At 37.6% G+C, this 12810-nt stretch overlaps 1 pseudogene; it reads right to left on the bottom strand.

The window, feature by feature from the left end:
- Positions 1 to 5551: 5551 nt before the first annotated feature.
- LOC102858646 lies at positions 5552 to 6762 on the bottom strand (annotated as a pseudogene).
- Positions 6763 to 12810: the final 6048 nt, after the last annotated feature.

Genomic DNA, 12810 nt, shown 5'->3' with positions numbered 1-12810 from the left:
TAACAAAAACTCAATCAAATGCTGCCATCTAATTATTTCCTACTTATATCAACTCCTTAAGACTGAATGGTATCGCCCAGAAGGGTTTTCAGGATTATAAATCTTTAGAGAAGGAAGGAGACTGCTAAATTTTGCTACTGCGAAGTAGCTGGCAAATTTGAACCGTCAACTTTTGATCAGCATACCTTTCCACAGTGCCAACTAAGGATTTCAAAATAAAGTATATTATATATAGATCGATAGATGTAGAGATAGAAATAAATGCGAACACAAATAGATAGATGAAGCTGAAGATGGAAATGGAAAGAGAAAAGAGGCATACATGTGTATGCCTAAATAGACGAATACATGTGTTACGTTGATCAGAATTAACGTATAGCTATGGAAGTAATGTGATTTCTAAAACAGAGGCTTATCTGGGAGCTTTTGTAATGGGTTCATGCAAAATGGTTTCTTATGATCCTTTAGGAAGATTGTTATTGGAGATCATCAAATAAATAGATGCTTAGATTCTAGTGTAGCAGCCTTGTTTCTTGCTGGGAAATTGATTCAATGAAATCAAGTTTAAGGAAACTCAAGATCTTTGTATGTACAACTACATTTTTTCATGACAGTTTCCTCTACAAATATTGAGAAAGATCATTTGTCCTTGAGGAATTGTGATAAATTTCCTCTCTATGTTCAAGTGAGTTCATTAGATTTTGACATATTATGATCAAGAGTAAGATTTACTCAGCTCTGAGGTACTGGGAGTGAGAGATTTGCTGAGCAGCCAAATCACTGTAGGACTTTTTTTTCTTGTGAACACAACTTTGTTGCATCTCAGTTACTATTAATTTTTCCATTCAAATGACTAGATTAAAAAGAACTGTTATGATGGACACCACTACAAAGACTAAAGTTCTTGTGGATCAACAAATGAGTAGATGTCTTTATTCTAGTCTAGCTCTCTTGTTTTCCCACTGAGAAAAGGGAACAGTTAAGACAAGTTCAAAGAAGCCCCAGGTCTTGCTGCTATAGTATCTGTTTAACAAATATTTCCTTAATTTTTTGCCTGTTTCAATTATTACCTTAATTTCTGTAACTGTGATAATGAGTTAGGCATATTTCTTGCTTCCATTGAGCTTACTCTCAAGTGGCGAGAGCCTAGCTTAAAATATAAGTAAATATAACAATTAATTTATATATTCACTGCTGTTTTATTTAGTAGATACTGAAAGCATTATGTTAAAAAAAAACAGAAAAAAATAGTCAAATAATTCATATTTCTGTGGGGTTTCTAATCTAGAGAAGTAAGAAAAAATAAATATTGCAAATCAGTAAATATTTATAGGTTATCTGGTAGGAAAGAAAGAGTGGTGGGGAAAAGTAAAGAGTATATAAAGCATGTTGCTGTTCTTAGGTGATATTGAGTTGACTATGACTCTTAGGGACCTTACGAACTATAGATCTGAACCTTGTCCTAACCTGTGTCGCCCTCACGATCTCTGATATGTTCAAGCCCATTGTTACAGTTACTGTGTCAATCAATGTTTTTGAGGGTCTTCCTCTCTTTCTCTGGCCCTCCACCTTTCCTACTATGATGTATTCTTCCAAAAACTGGCCCTTTCCAACAACATACCCAAGTATGTGAGTTGAAGCTTTTTCATCCTTTGCCTCTAAGGAATACGTTGGTTGCACTCTCTACAACTAATATGTGGTTATTCTTTCAGAATTCCAAGAGAAATTCAGTACTTATTTCAACGTCACAATTCAAATATATAGAATGTTTCTCTGTCAACCTTATTTACAGTTCAACTTTCAGATGCATGGTTAAAAACACCATGGGTTGGATCAGGCACAGATTAGTCTTTAGATTTAAATCCTTGCTCTTTAGAGAATCTTCAACAACTGTTTGGTTTTTTCCCCCTCCTAATGTGATAAGTCTTTTGATTTCTTGACTGCTTTTCCCATGGGTGCTGATTGTGAATGCAAGTAAAATGAAATTGCTGAGAACTTCAGTCTTTTCTCCATAAGATTATTGTCTTTTGATCTAAAACTGAGGAATTTTATTTTCTTGATGTTGAGATAAAATTCATAATGAAGACTGTATTCTATGATCTTCTGAAGTATTTCAAATCCTCTTTTCTTTCAGCAAACAAGGATGTATCATCCACATAGTGCAGATTTTTAGTGCATCTTCCTCCATTCCTGGTACTACATTGTTCTGGAGAACATTAAAATTTGTGTGATAGGCCAACCATATTTTTTCAACCTATATGCAGAACAGATTATCTGGGAAGGAAGCTGGGCTGTATGGGGAGAAGTATGGCATCAGGATTGGAAGAAGGTTCATCAACAAACTGCATTATGCAGATGACACAACCCTACTTGCTGAAACTGAGGAGGACCTGAAGCACTTGCTACAGGTCAAGGACTGTAGCCTTCAGTATGGATTAAGGTTTAATTTAATATCAAGAAAACAAAGATTCTCACCACTGGGCCAGTTAGGAGCATCAGGAGGGATGGTGAAGAGATTGAGATTGTAAACAGCTTTAGTTTGCTTAGCTCCAGAGTCAATACTCTTGGCACCAATAGCCAGGAAATTAAAAAGATGTGTTGCAATGGGAAAGTCTGCTGTTAGGGACCTCTCCAAAGTACTGAAGAATAATGGTGTCACTCTGGAGACTGACATGCACCTGATTCAAGCCATGGTCTTTGCAATCACTTGCCATGCATCAGAAAGCTGGACAATGACTAGGGAGGATAGAAGGAGAATTGATGCCTTTGAGCTGTGGTATTGGAGAAAAGTATTGAATATACCATGGACTGCTAAGAAAATGAACATGTTTGTCCTGTTGTTGTTAGGTGCCGTCCAGTTGTGGATGACTTATAGAGACCCTATGAATAAAAGTCCTGAGCACTGTTCATAGAGGGAAGGCATTTCAGAAGCGGATACCACTCCTGCTTCCAAGCTTGTTTTAATCAGGAAGCTCCACCAAACACTGTCCACCATGCCTTAAACCCTAGGCCAAGCCTCAAAGGCCTTGCTCCTGGGGGAAATAGCTATACTGCACGTCAAACACAAGCCCCCAAAAAATCACATGACCCCAAAAACTTGCGATTACTTGTGCACATGGACCACCATGCTTAGGCAGCAAGAAGTCACAGAAACCCAGGAATGACATGGTCGCCTTTTCCTCCACTCTCCCTTTGGGGCTTTAAGCCATCGTCTGCCTTAAACAGCAGAGAGGGTTAAACCAGGCTGCTCCTTGAAGGCAAGGATTCTGAAGCTTCATCTGTCATACTTCGGACATGTTGCAAGGAGGGACCAGTCCTCGGAGAAGGATGTCATGTTTGGGAGGGTGGAAGGACAGCACAGGAGAGGAAGACCCTCTAGGAGGTGGATTGATTCAGTGACTGGGGTAATCAGGATAGGTGTGTCTAATAGGGTGTGATTGGCGCAGGACAGACCAGGTTTTAGGCTGTTGTATATAGGGGCGCTACGAATCACAGGCAACTCAATGGCACATAATAACAATAGGCCAAGTAAACTTTTATATTGCATGTGCTTTTGAGTCTTCACAAAAGAGAAAATAATTTCTTACATATTTTCCAAAAAAAATTTATGAAATAAGGATGAAAATCAAGTTTGAAGGCCTGGGAAAGAAGTATTTCTTCTCCATTAAGGAACACCAAGCAAATGACTAGGTGGCACAAAGTGAATAAGCTCAAGTAAAAATTGAAATGGAATATGAAAAGATAAGCACTGTGGGAGATTAACAGGGCTTAATTTGTAATAATAATAATTTTTATATATAAATATATAAAAATATAAATATATATATAAATGTGTTATTTCTAAATGTGTTATGTCTTTACTTCTGACTTGAACAGTGGTGTTGCTGAAGAGTACTGAATGGTTCTCATGGACTTCCAAGAGAATAAATGTTTTAGGAAAAGTGCAGCCGGAGTGATCCTTGGAGGCTAAGATGATAAAACTTTGTTTCACATACTTCGGGCGTGTTGCAAGGAGGGGCTATGCTTAGGAGAGGGACAATGCTTGGAAGGTAGAGAGATAATGAAAAAGAGGAAGACTCACAGCCAGGTGGATTAACACAGTGACTACAACACTAGTTTTTCAGTGATTATGAGGATAGCAGAGGATGGGATAGGGTTAAGATCTGTTGTTCATGGAGTAACTATGAGGCGTACTCAACAATAATAACATCAAGTTAATCACCTAAATTGAGTTCTCTGTTTCTTAAACATTCTTCTATATACTGTAGTACTGGTCTGTCCATTTGCTGTTCTCGTGGTTACTGTGATGCTAAATACTGTGACACTGTTGTGTCAAATGGCATAATGGTTATCCATGGTGGACAGTATTTGGTGGAGATCCCCAGTTAAAACAGGCTTGGAAGCAGGAGTGTCATCCTTTTCCAAAATAGTTTGCCTCCAGAAACTCTATGAATTTGGTGAAATGATCAAAGTTATACGTGTGTTCAGGTCTTTCATTCATAGGGTCACTATGGGTCATCTAGAACTCGATGGCACTTAACAACAACAATACATAGGCTTGTTGTTCTGGTTGTTTTTTTTAACCCTAGTTGGTAGCCTAGTGATAAAGAATTTGTACTGCAATTCCAAAGGTATCCATTTTCTGTTCAATGGGAGAAGGAAAGACAATCTACTCCCATGTAGTTAACTTCCTCTTAAAACCCACTGGATCAGTTGTAACCCAAAGGCACAGAACAACAAATCTGTGTCAGATCTCAATGACCTAATGGTAAAAGTCTGTACTGCAATTCAAAAAGCAAGCAGTTCAAATCCACCGGCTGCTCCATAGGAGAATAATGGCAAGTCTCCTCCTGTGTGATTAGCTGCCTCTGAAAACTCACCAGAGGGTCATCTATAGATGGGGTCTGACTCAATGGTACACAACAACAAAAATTTTAACTGATTAGTGTAATTAATTAGTTCATTAAAATTCCTGTAGATTAAAAAAATATTACCCTGAGATTAAAATTACTAACATTTTAAATAGAAAAAATTTTGAAATTAAAAAAAAGAAATCCTTTTGTTTATAAAATATCAGAAAGTGAGTGGTCTAATAGTTTGAAAAGAATGTAGGTGGCATGAAGATGGTCACCTCAGACCTCTGTTAACTCTACAAGGAGGAACTGTACCCAAGTACAACTTTGACAATACAAAACTAATAAGATTTGATATGATTCTATAATTTCACACCTACTTTTACTAATTCCAGCACCAATTGTACTGTTGTACTATTGAGTCCGAAATCCTTTGCAAATGGCCACAAAATTCTCACAGAATCATGGGCATGCCTATAAATTTTATTATGTAAGCCAGCAGGTTGCATTTTTTGTTCTGTTTTCTTAAAGAATTTTTATACTATATTTAAAAAACCACAATATAAAAAAAAAAAGGAATCAACATGTATGTTAGAAGTCCTCTCAAGAGTCTCAGAGCCCAAACAGCCTTGAGGCTGATGCCTTTTTCCTTCGTGCTCATTTAAGATCAGAGATGACTTGTGTTCTAGGATCTGAAATCAACCTTGTTCCACCAAATCCAAGACCCTGAATTTATCCAAATAGTAGAAACATGCTTTCACCACCCGTCCACCAAAATACCTCCCATTCAGATCAACAACAGCTTTAATTGCTGATTCAACCCTCTCAAATTCTAAAATTATCCACACTGCTTCATCATTTGGAGCACCGGGAACTTCAAATATTACACATTTTCCAACTTTGCAGTATTTTTTCACATTCTTCCTTGGTTTCAACTCCTAAGTCTTCATCTACTACTCCTGCACCAACCATGTTCCTTAGTAGGACCACTTTAGTGGGGCACCAAGTATTTCAGTTAATGGATTTGAATCCGATTTCTTGGCTGCATCTTTCTCTGTAGCATCACCAACAAAGATCTTGTCTCCACGTTTGCTTGTTTTTTCCACTGACAATGCAGTGCTCAGCCCCTGTTCATGCTTCCCAAGCCCTTGGCCTTTCCGGAAGCCATACTTCTGGATGATCTTATGTGCTACCGTGCCACCCATGTTAGCAAGGAAGGAGTTGCTAGGCCCGGTTGGAGATCTTGGCCTATCCTGTTCATCATACACTGGGGGAGGGATAGCAGCTTTCGAAGACTGTGATCGAGGTCTTGAATCCTCTTCATAGGGAAAATCTCGGGGTAACTCTTTGTCTTTTTCTACAAGAGAAGTCGGTGGTGCAATAGCAGCTCCGCCCGTACTTCTTTTCCTCCCCTCTCGCTCATAATCTTCATCTTCATCAGAATCCGGATCTGGTCGCCTTGAAAATCCACTAGCTTCATGTCTGTCTTTACATCTCTTTTCTTTTTCTTCTATTTCTTTCTGTCTTTCCAGCTCCCGCTGTCTTTGTCGTTCTTCTCTTTGGCATTTTACTACTTTCTCATAATGATTAGGAAACATAGGATCATATTCATCAGCTAAGGGAATCAAACCTTCTCCTGCAGAAAATCCACTGGGAACAGGATCCTTTAGGCCAGCTGCTACATAAGGTGGGGTATCCACAATCTGCCGGTCATCTGACGAACCGCCTCGTTTTAGGTCAGTTACTAGGGCAAGGACTGTACTTTGTTTTGTCCTTTGGCTCTTTGCTTGAGTGAGAGCGGCCTTCTTCACCTGAAGTTGAGACTACAAAAGTTTGAAATTTTTGGAGAAGCCTTCTGTTTCTGAATCACTGTTTTGGTCTCCACTCCCAGGTCATCATACAAGGACATCTTTTCAGTTTAATGCCGAGCCGCCCGACCGACTTTCTGCATGGGCGGGAGCGGCGGCAGCAGCGTGGAGCCCAGCGAGGTGCAATTTGAGTTGGCAACAAAGTATGATTCCTCAGTCAGGACTACTTCTCAGCCTACTCTTAGGATCTTTGACCGTCAGGCTCATGGCTTAGTTCAGGGCTGTTAAAACTCTCATAATTATGTCAGTTACACATCTGTCCTACAGGTAGTTTAGCAAAGATCTTTGGCTTTGGCTCCATGGGGCGGCAGTCCTCAGCCATCTCTTTTTCTTGCTGGTCTCTGGTCATTCATTGTGTCGGGTATGGCTCTCATGTAGGTCCTGTGCTGAATGGTCCCAGAAATTTTTGGCCTCAAAGTACAGGCATTGAGTTATCAGTTTCTCCCTTGGTGGTGCTGAGATTCTCACCTTTACTGTTAAGCTTGCTCAATTTAAACTTTGAGGATAGGGAATACTGACCAATCCCATTGCAATTAATTTATGCATGCCCTACTTTATGTTCCCACCAGGTCTTACATTGAGAGTCAAAGCCTATGGCAAAAAAAATCATTTTGAGTAATAAGCCCATGATACCACAAATAGAAATCAATTAGTAGTTTTAAAGATATACTAATTTCAGGATCCTTAACTATTGAATTAATGTCTGTTGTGGTGTACTTTTTGATGTAAAAGGTTTTTGCCAGCAGAACTGTTATAGTACCATTATATTCATTCTGTACAACAATAGAAGCAAAAAACCGGTTCCACCAAATTAAAAGAACCAACAAAATGGTTGTCCGTAGTAAGCAAAAGAAGGAAAATGGCTCAAAAGTATTCCTGTCTTTAAATAGCTTTTGTATTATGTTTTATATCAAACATATAAAATGTTTTATTTTATTTTGTTCTTTTTAATTATAATGAAAATGATTTAATCATTCTAATTTGTGTTTTGTAATGCTTCTTCAAAGCATTACAATCAGGGCTCAATTATTCCTTATAGCAGATAATTCATCTGTGAAATCATTTATGTTGCCCATTTTAATCCAAATGGACATAACATCTCCTGAGCTTTGCCTGATCATCTGCCAATGTTCCAGTATGTTCTGTAGTCAAATAAACTTGGAAAATTGCTCCCCACAGCATGAAACCTTAGGTAAAGTTGTCAGGTTTTGGATACATGTTGGTCTGCACAAAATAGCACCAAATCAATTCAAATGTAGAATGTAACTAGTAATATGACCCTTTGATCTACAACACAGTAAAAACCAAGGCTGATCTATTGTTACCATACACGTGCATAATGGAATCAGGGAGATGCATATAGACATTGGACCAAGGAATTAGTGACGATCATATTATATTTCTAGAATGTGGGCATATGAACCACAGGAATATAGGTAATGGTACATTCTCAATTGGAATGAAAGTTAGCCATTGTAATAATTCTGGACCTGGGGGGAGGCGGGGGGGGGGAGGAACGACTTAGTGAAAGTAGGGTTTGTAGTAGTTATTAGGTGTCATTGAGTTCACTGTATCTCACAGAGATGAATTACAAATCTGAACTTTACCCTCTCCTGCATCATCTGAATTATCTCAGATAGATTCTTGAGCCTGTTGTTACAGTTGCTATGTCAGTCCATCTTGTTTTGAGGTTTTCATCTCTTTCTCTCACTCTTCACCTTCCCTATTATGATGTCTTTTTTCAAGACTCTGTTCCTTCTGACAACGCTTTATAGGTCTAGAATGTATTTATGTAGTTACCTTTAAATAACATGTGATTAGGTATCTACCACAGGAGCTCTGGTGGATTAACACTTCCCATGTTGTGCTGTCAATTAAAAGATTAGTAGTTTGAATCCACCAGTTGTTTTATGGGATAAAGACAAACAAGTTCTTTCATAAAGATTTTTAGCTTCAGAGACCAAATTGAAGCTTACTAGGAGTTTGACCTGGTTCGAGGTTCTATGCCAGGTACCAAAGAAACCAGATGGCCCTTCATGAAGGTATCATAATTGGTTATCCACATACCGTCCCTATCTGAACAGCAACAGAATCACCTGGAAACTTCTCAGAAATTCCAACGTTTATGCCGCATCCAGATTTACTGAATAATAAACTCTGAGAGGGGTACTCAGTAATCCGTTTTACTAATCTCTCCCAGTGATTCCATTATTTGATTCAAATTGTCCAAAACACGTTCACCTCATCTCACTAATGCTTAGATTGCTCATGTGTTCTATTTCATTTTTTACAATTTATAGTTTTCCAACATTAATACTTCATATATTCCATGTTCCAATTATTAAAACATGGTTACAGCTTTACTCTTTATTTTGGCTGGCTTCCAATCTGGAATTTACCTCCAACATGGTTACTATCCATTGTTCATATTGTTTCCAGAGGCACTAGTTCAGAAGTAGATGACCAATCTTTCTTCCTAGTCTACCTTAATTTGAGAACTCTACTAAAGCCTGTTCATCATCAGTGACCTTTCTGACATTTGACTCACTAATGGCACAGAATTTAGCAACACAATACTCACAAGTTACCTTAGCACAGCAATTGACAGACAAGTGCTGTACTAATTAGAACAATGATAAACAAGCAAGAAGACAGATACCAAAGCAACAAAATAATTAGCAACATATAAACCATTCCCCCACTACAATACACTGAGAAATTACCAAGAAGCTGTTGTTCAAATGAAGAAAGGGAACACTACATGACATAAAACAAGAAAAGTATGTGGGGGTTCTTTTTCCATACCTATTCAATCTGTATGCTGAGAAAATAATTTAAAAAGCTGGACTCTAAGAAGAATGTGGCATCAGAATTGGAGGAAGACTCATAAATAACCTTTCACATGCAGATGATGTTTGCTGAAAATGAAGAGGACTTTATATACTTACTGCAGAAATAAAAGACTACAGCCTTTAATGTGAGTGATATCTCAACATCACGAAAGCAAAGCTTTCACTCTTGGACCAAAAGGCAATAATATTGTGGAGAAAACACTGAAGTTGTCAGCAATTGCTCTTACTTAGACCCACAATCAATACAGTTTATACCAGCAGTCAGCGATCAGAAGGCATATTGCACTGAGAAAGTCTCCAGGCAGGGACCTCTTTAAATTACTGAGGAGCAATGATGTTAATTTGATGACTTAGGTGCACCTGATTTCTGCCTTTTTAGCCACTTGCTATACTGCTGAGAGCTGGACAATAAATAAGGCTGACTGACAGAAGATGTATTTATGCCTTCGAACTGTGGTATTGGAGAATGTTGTTGTTGTTTATTGCCTTCGAGTTGAGCAAAACTCATAGAAACCATATAAACAAAAGGCTACATTAGAGAGTAGTTTTAACTATATCATAGCTTGCCAAAAGGAGAGATACTCCCTGTCCTTCAGAGGATGCGGTCAGAATGTTCCATGGAGGCAAAGATGGTAGAGCTTTGTCTCACATAATTTGGGCATGTTCCTAGGACAGGCTATTCCTTGGAGAAGCACATAATTCTTGGATAGGTGGGTAGACAGCAAAAGAGAAATCTCCTCAACTAGGAAGACTGGACAGTGACTGTGGTAATGGGCTTGAATGTGTCAGAGATTATGAGGTTGGCATAGGTTAGGACAGAGGTCAGATTTGTTGTTCATAGAGTTTCTATGAGTCATCCTCAGTACAATAGTACTAACAACAACAAAATAACACATATTGGTGATTCCAAAGCATCCTGGAACATGAAAATCAATGACTAAGCTCATCCTTCTATTCAATACATGAAGAAGGGCAGAGCCAGATAAGGGAGTAATGTGAGAGCAAGGATTAAACCAAGAGTTACAAGGTATCAGCTTTCAATTTAATAATTCTGTTTGGAGTGTTCTTGTAAGTTTGTTTTGGTTTTTTTGGTGTTTTTTCCTTACCCAGTATTTACTTAGTTTCTTTCATTTCTAACAGTAGAATAGTATATCCTGACCCTACTTAACAATAACAGTTATCTTTAAGACTCCATCTTATTTATAAGTATTAAGAGAGTTGCTTCATTTCTAGCTACTGTGATAAAATATACATTTTTTAAGGTAACATTGTTATTTACATAGTTTTTGTTATTGATGATTTATAAATGAGTATGTGGCCAAATTCTAGCCACTGATTCAAAATTCATCCTTGTAGAAGAGACCTTCTTTCTTTGAATAAGGATGTATAGTAGTCAAGGGTGGCACTTTCATGGCTAGATAGGATGCTTGAGATTACTGCTGCCATTTGTGACTGGATGGCTTCTTAGGGCCATCCAAAATACTGAGTACACCCCCTTAATAGAATGTCCATATGGTTGCCATTTACGAGGTGACATAACCAATCTTAATGCTTATTGTCCATCAACAAATTGATTAATAATTAATACACTTAAATGATAGAGTTTAACTAGCTATTTTCAGTGAAACAAGTATAGCTTAATTGCAGTTAATAAAATTAAGTTTCCAAACTTCATGAATATATGAGACTTGCTTTGTAATTTTTAAAAGAACACTTAGCTGCTCTGTATGTGAAAAACCAGGAGTGGAATCTATAAGGAAAACAATTAAGCCATATCTAAATTCCTTGACTCACTTTCTTTGGTCCAAAATGTGAGGAATATTATCTTGCAGTAAATATGATATATAGTAAAAATTTTATTATCAAATATTCTCTAGAAATTTTGTAATCTGACTCTTCCCTTTTTGCTAAAGTAAGCCGCTTTGTCAACAACTAATGATATTATAGTCTTATTTTAAATGAAGTCATACCCAGGAATGTAAAATGGTACAGACACTTTTGAAAGAGGTTTTTGTTTCCTTAACAAGTTGGGAGTAGAAATACTATTTGATTCAGCAATCTCACTACTAGGTTTATAATCCAAACAATTAAGAAGGGCAACACAAACTAACACACGCAAACACATGCTTATTACAGCACTATTTATAATAGTAGCATGGAGCTAGAAACAACCAAAGCGTGCATCAGTGAAAGAATGGTTACAGAAAATATGCTACATTCACACAATTGATTACAAATTGGTGAAACATTGCATAAAATTGATGACTGAATTAAGATGAGTGGCATAAGCCTGTCACAAAAAAAGCAATCGGAGTATAAAATCACTATTATAAGAAGCTAAGCAAAGATATATGCACACCCATGTTTATAGCAGCTCTGTTCACAATAGCAAGGAGTTGGAAACAACCCAGATGCCCATCAACAAACGAATGGATAGAGAAGCTGTGGTATATTCACACAATAGAATACTATGCTGCTTTGAAAAACAAGGAACTCATTCAATATTATTCAAAATGGGTGAGCCTGGAGGACATTATGCTGAGTGAAATATCTCCGTTGCAAAAGGACAAATATTTCATGGTGCCACTGCTGTAAAATGGGACTGATATCAGGGTAGCGGAAAGACTGAGAAAAACTGGATAAATTGTGTATACTGCACTGAAACAGATGAGGGACTGAATAATTGAAAAGCGATGTAGGATAGGGTATTATGGTTATCACAAGAGTCCACAATTAAGGTTGCATGGTGGAATGTGCTTGGGGCGGTGGGAGGGGTGCGGGGTGGATTGTGTACCAGGGAGGGAGTCTTTTGCTTTTGAAGGAGGGGAGTGATCTGGGGTGTGGGGGGCGGGTAGAGAAGCGCAGCAATGAATGGATGGAAATCCAAATTCTCTGTAAACATTCATTAAAATTATTAAAAAAAGAAATAAAATTAATTTTTTTTTAAAAAAGAAGCTAAGCAAAGGTTTACACACAGAATCAAATCTGGAATGATAACAGGGATTAGAATGAAGGAAGAAGAAAATAAAAACTAATGAATAGGTAAGTTGAGTGATGGTACAGGCATTCCATGAAAAGAGCTGACCAAGACACTGTAATAAGTTACTTTGATTAATTTTTATTAATGTTGTAAAACAAAACGTTTAGGATTGCGTGTGTGAAAAATCAAAACAATCAATATGGTTTGTAAACCTTTCAAATTAAAACCGCTTGGTACATTTAATTTAAAAAATAAAG

The sequence above is a fragment of the Elephantulus edwardii genome, unplaced genomic scaffold (genome assembly GCF_000299155.1).
Source record: "Elephantulus edwardii isolate Elephantulus edwardi_28Jun2011 unplaced genomic scaffold, EleEdw1.0 scaffold00108, whole genome shotgun sequence".
NCBI classification, from domain to species: Eukaryota; Metazoa; Chordata; class Mammalia; order Macroscelidea; family Macroscelididae; genus Elephantulus; species Elephantulus edwardii.
The sequence above is the reverse complement of the archived record's forward strand: the minus strand, read 5'-3'. Positions and strand labels throughout refer to the sequence as shown.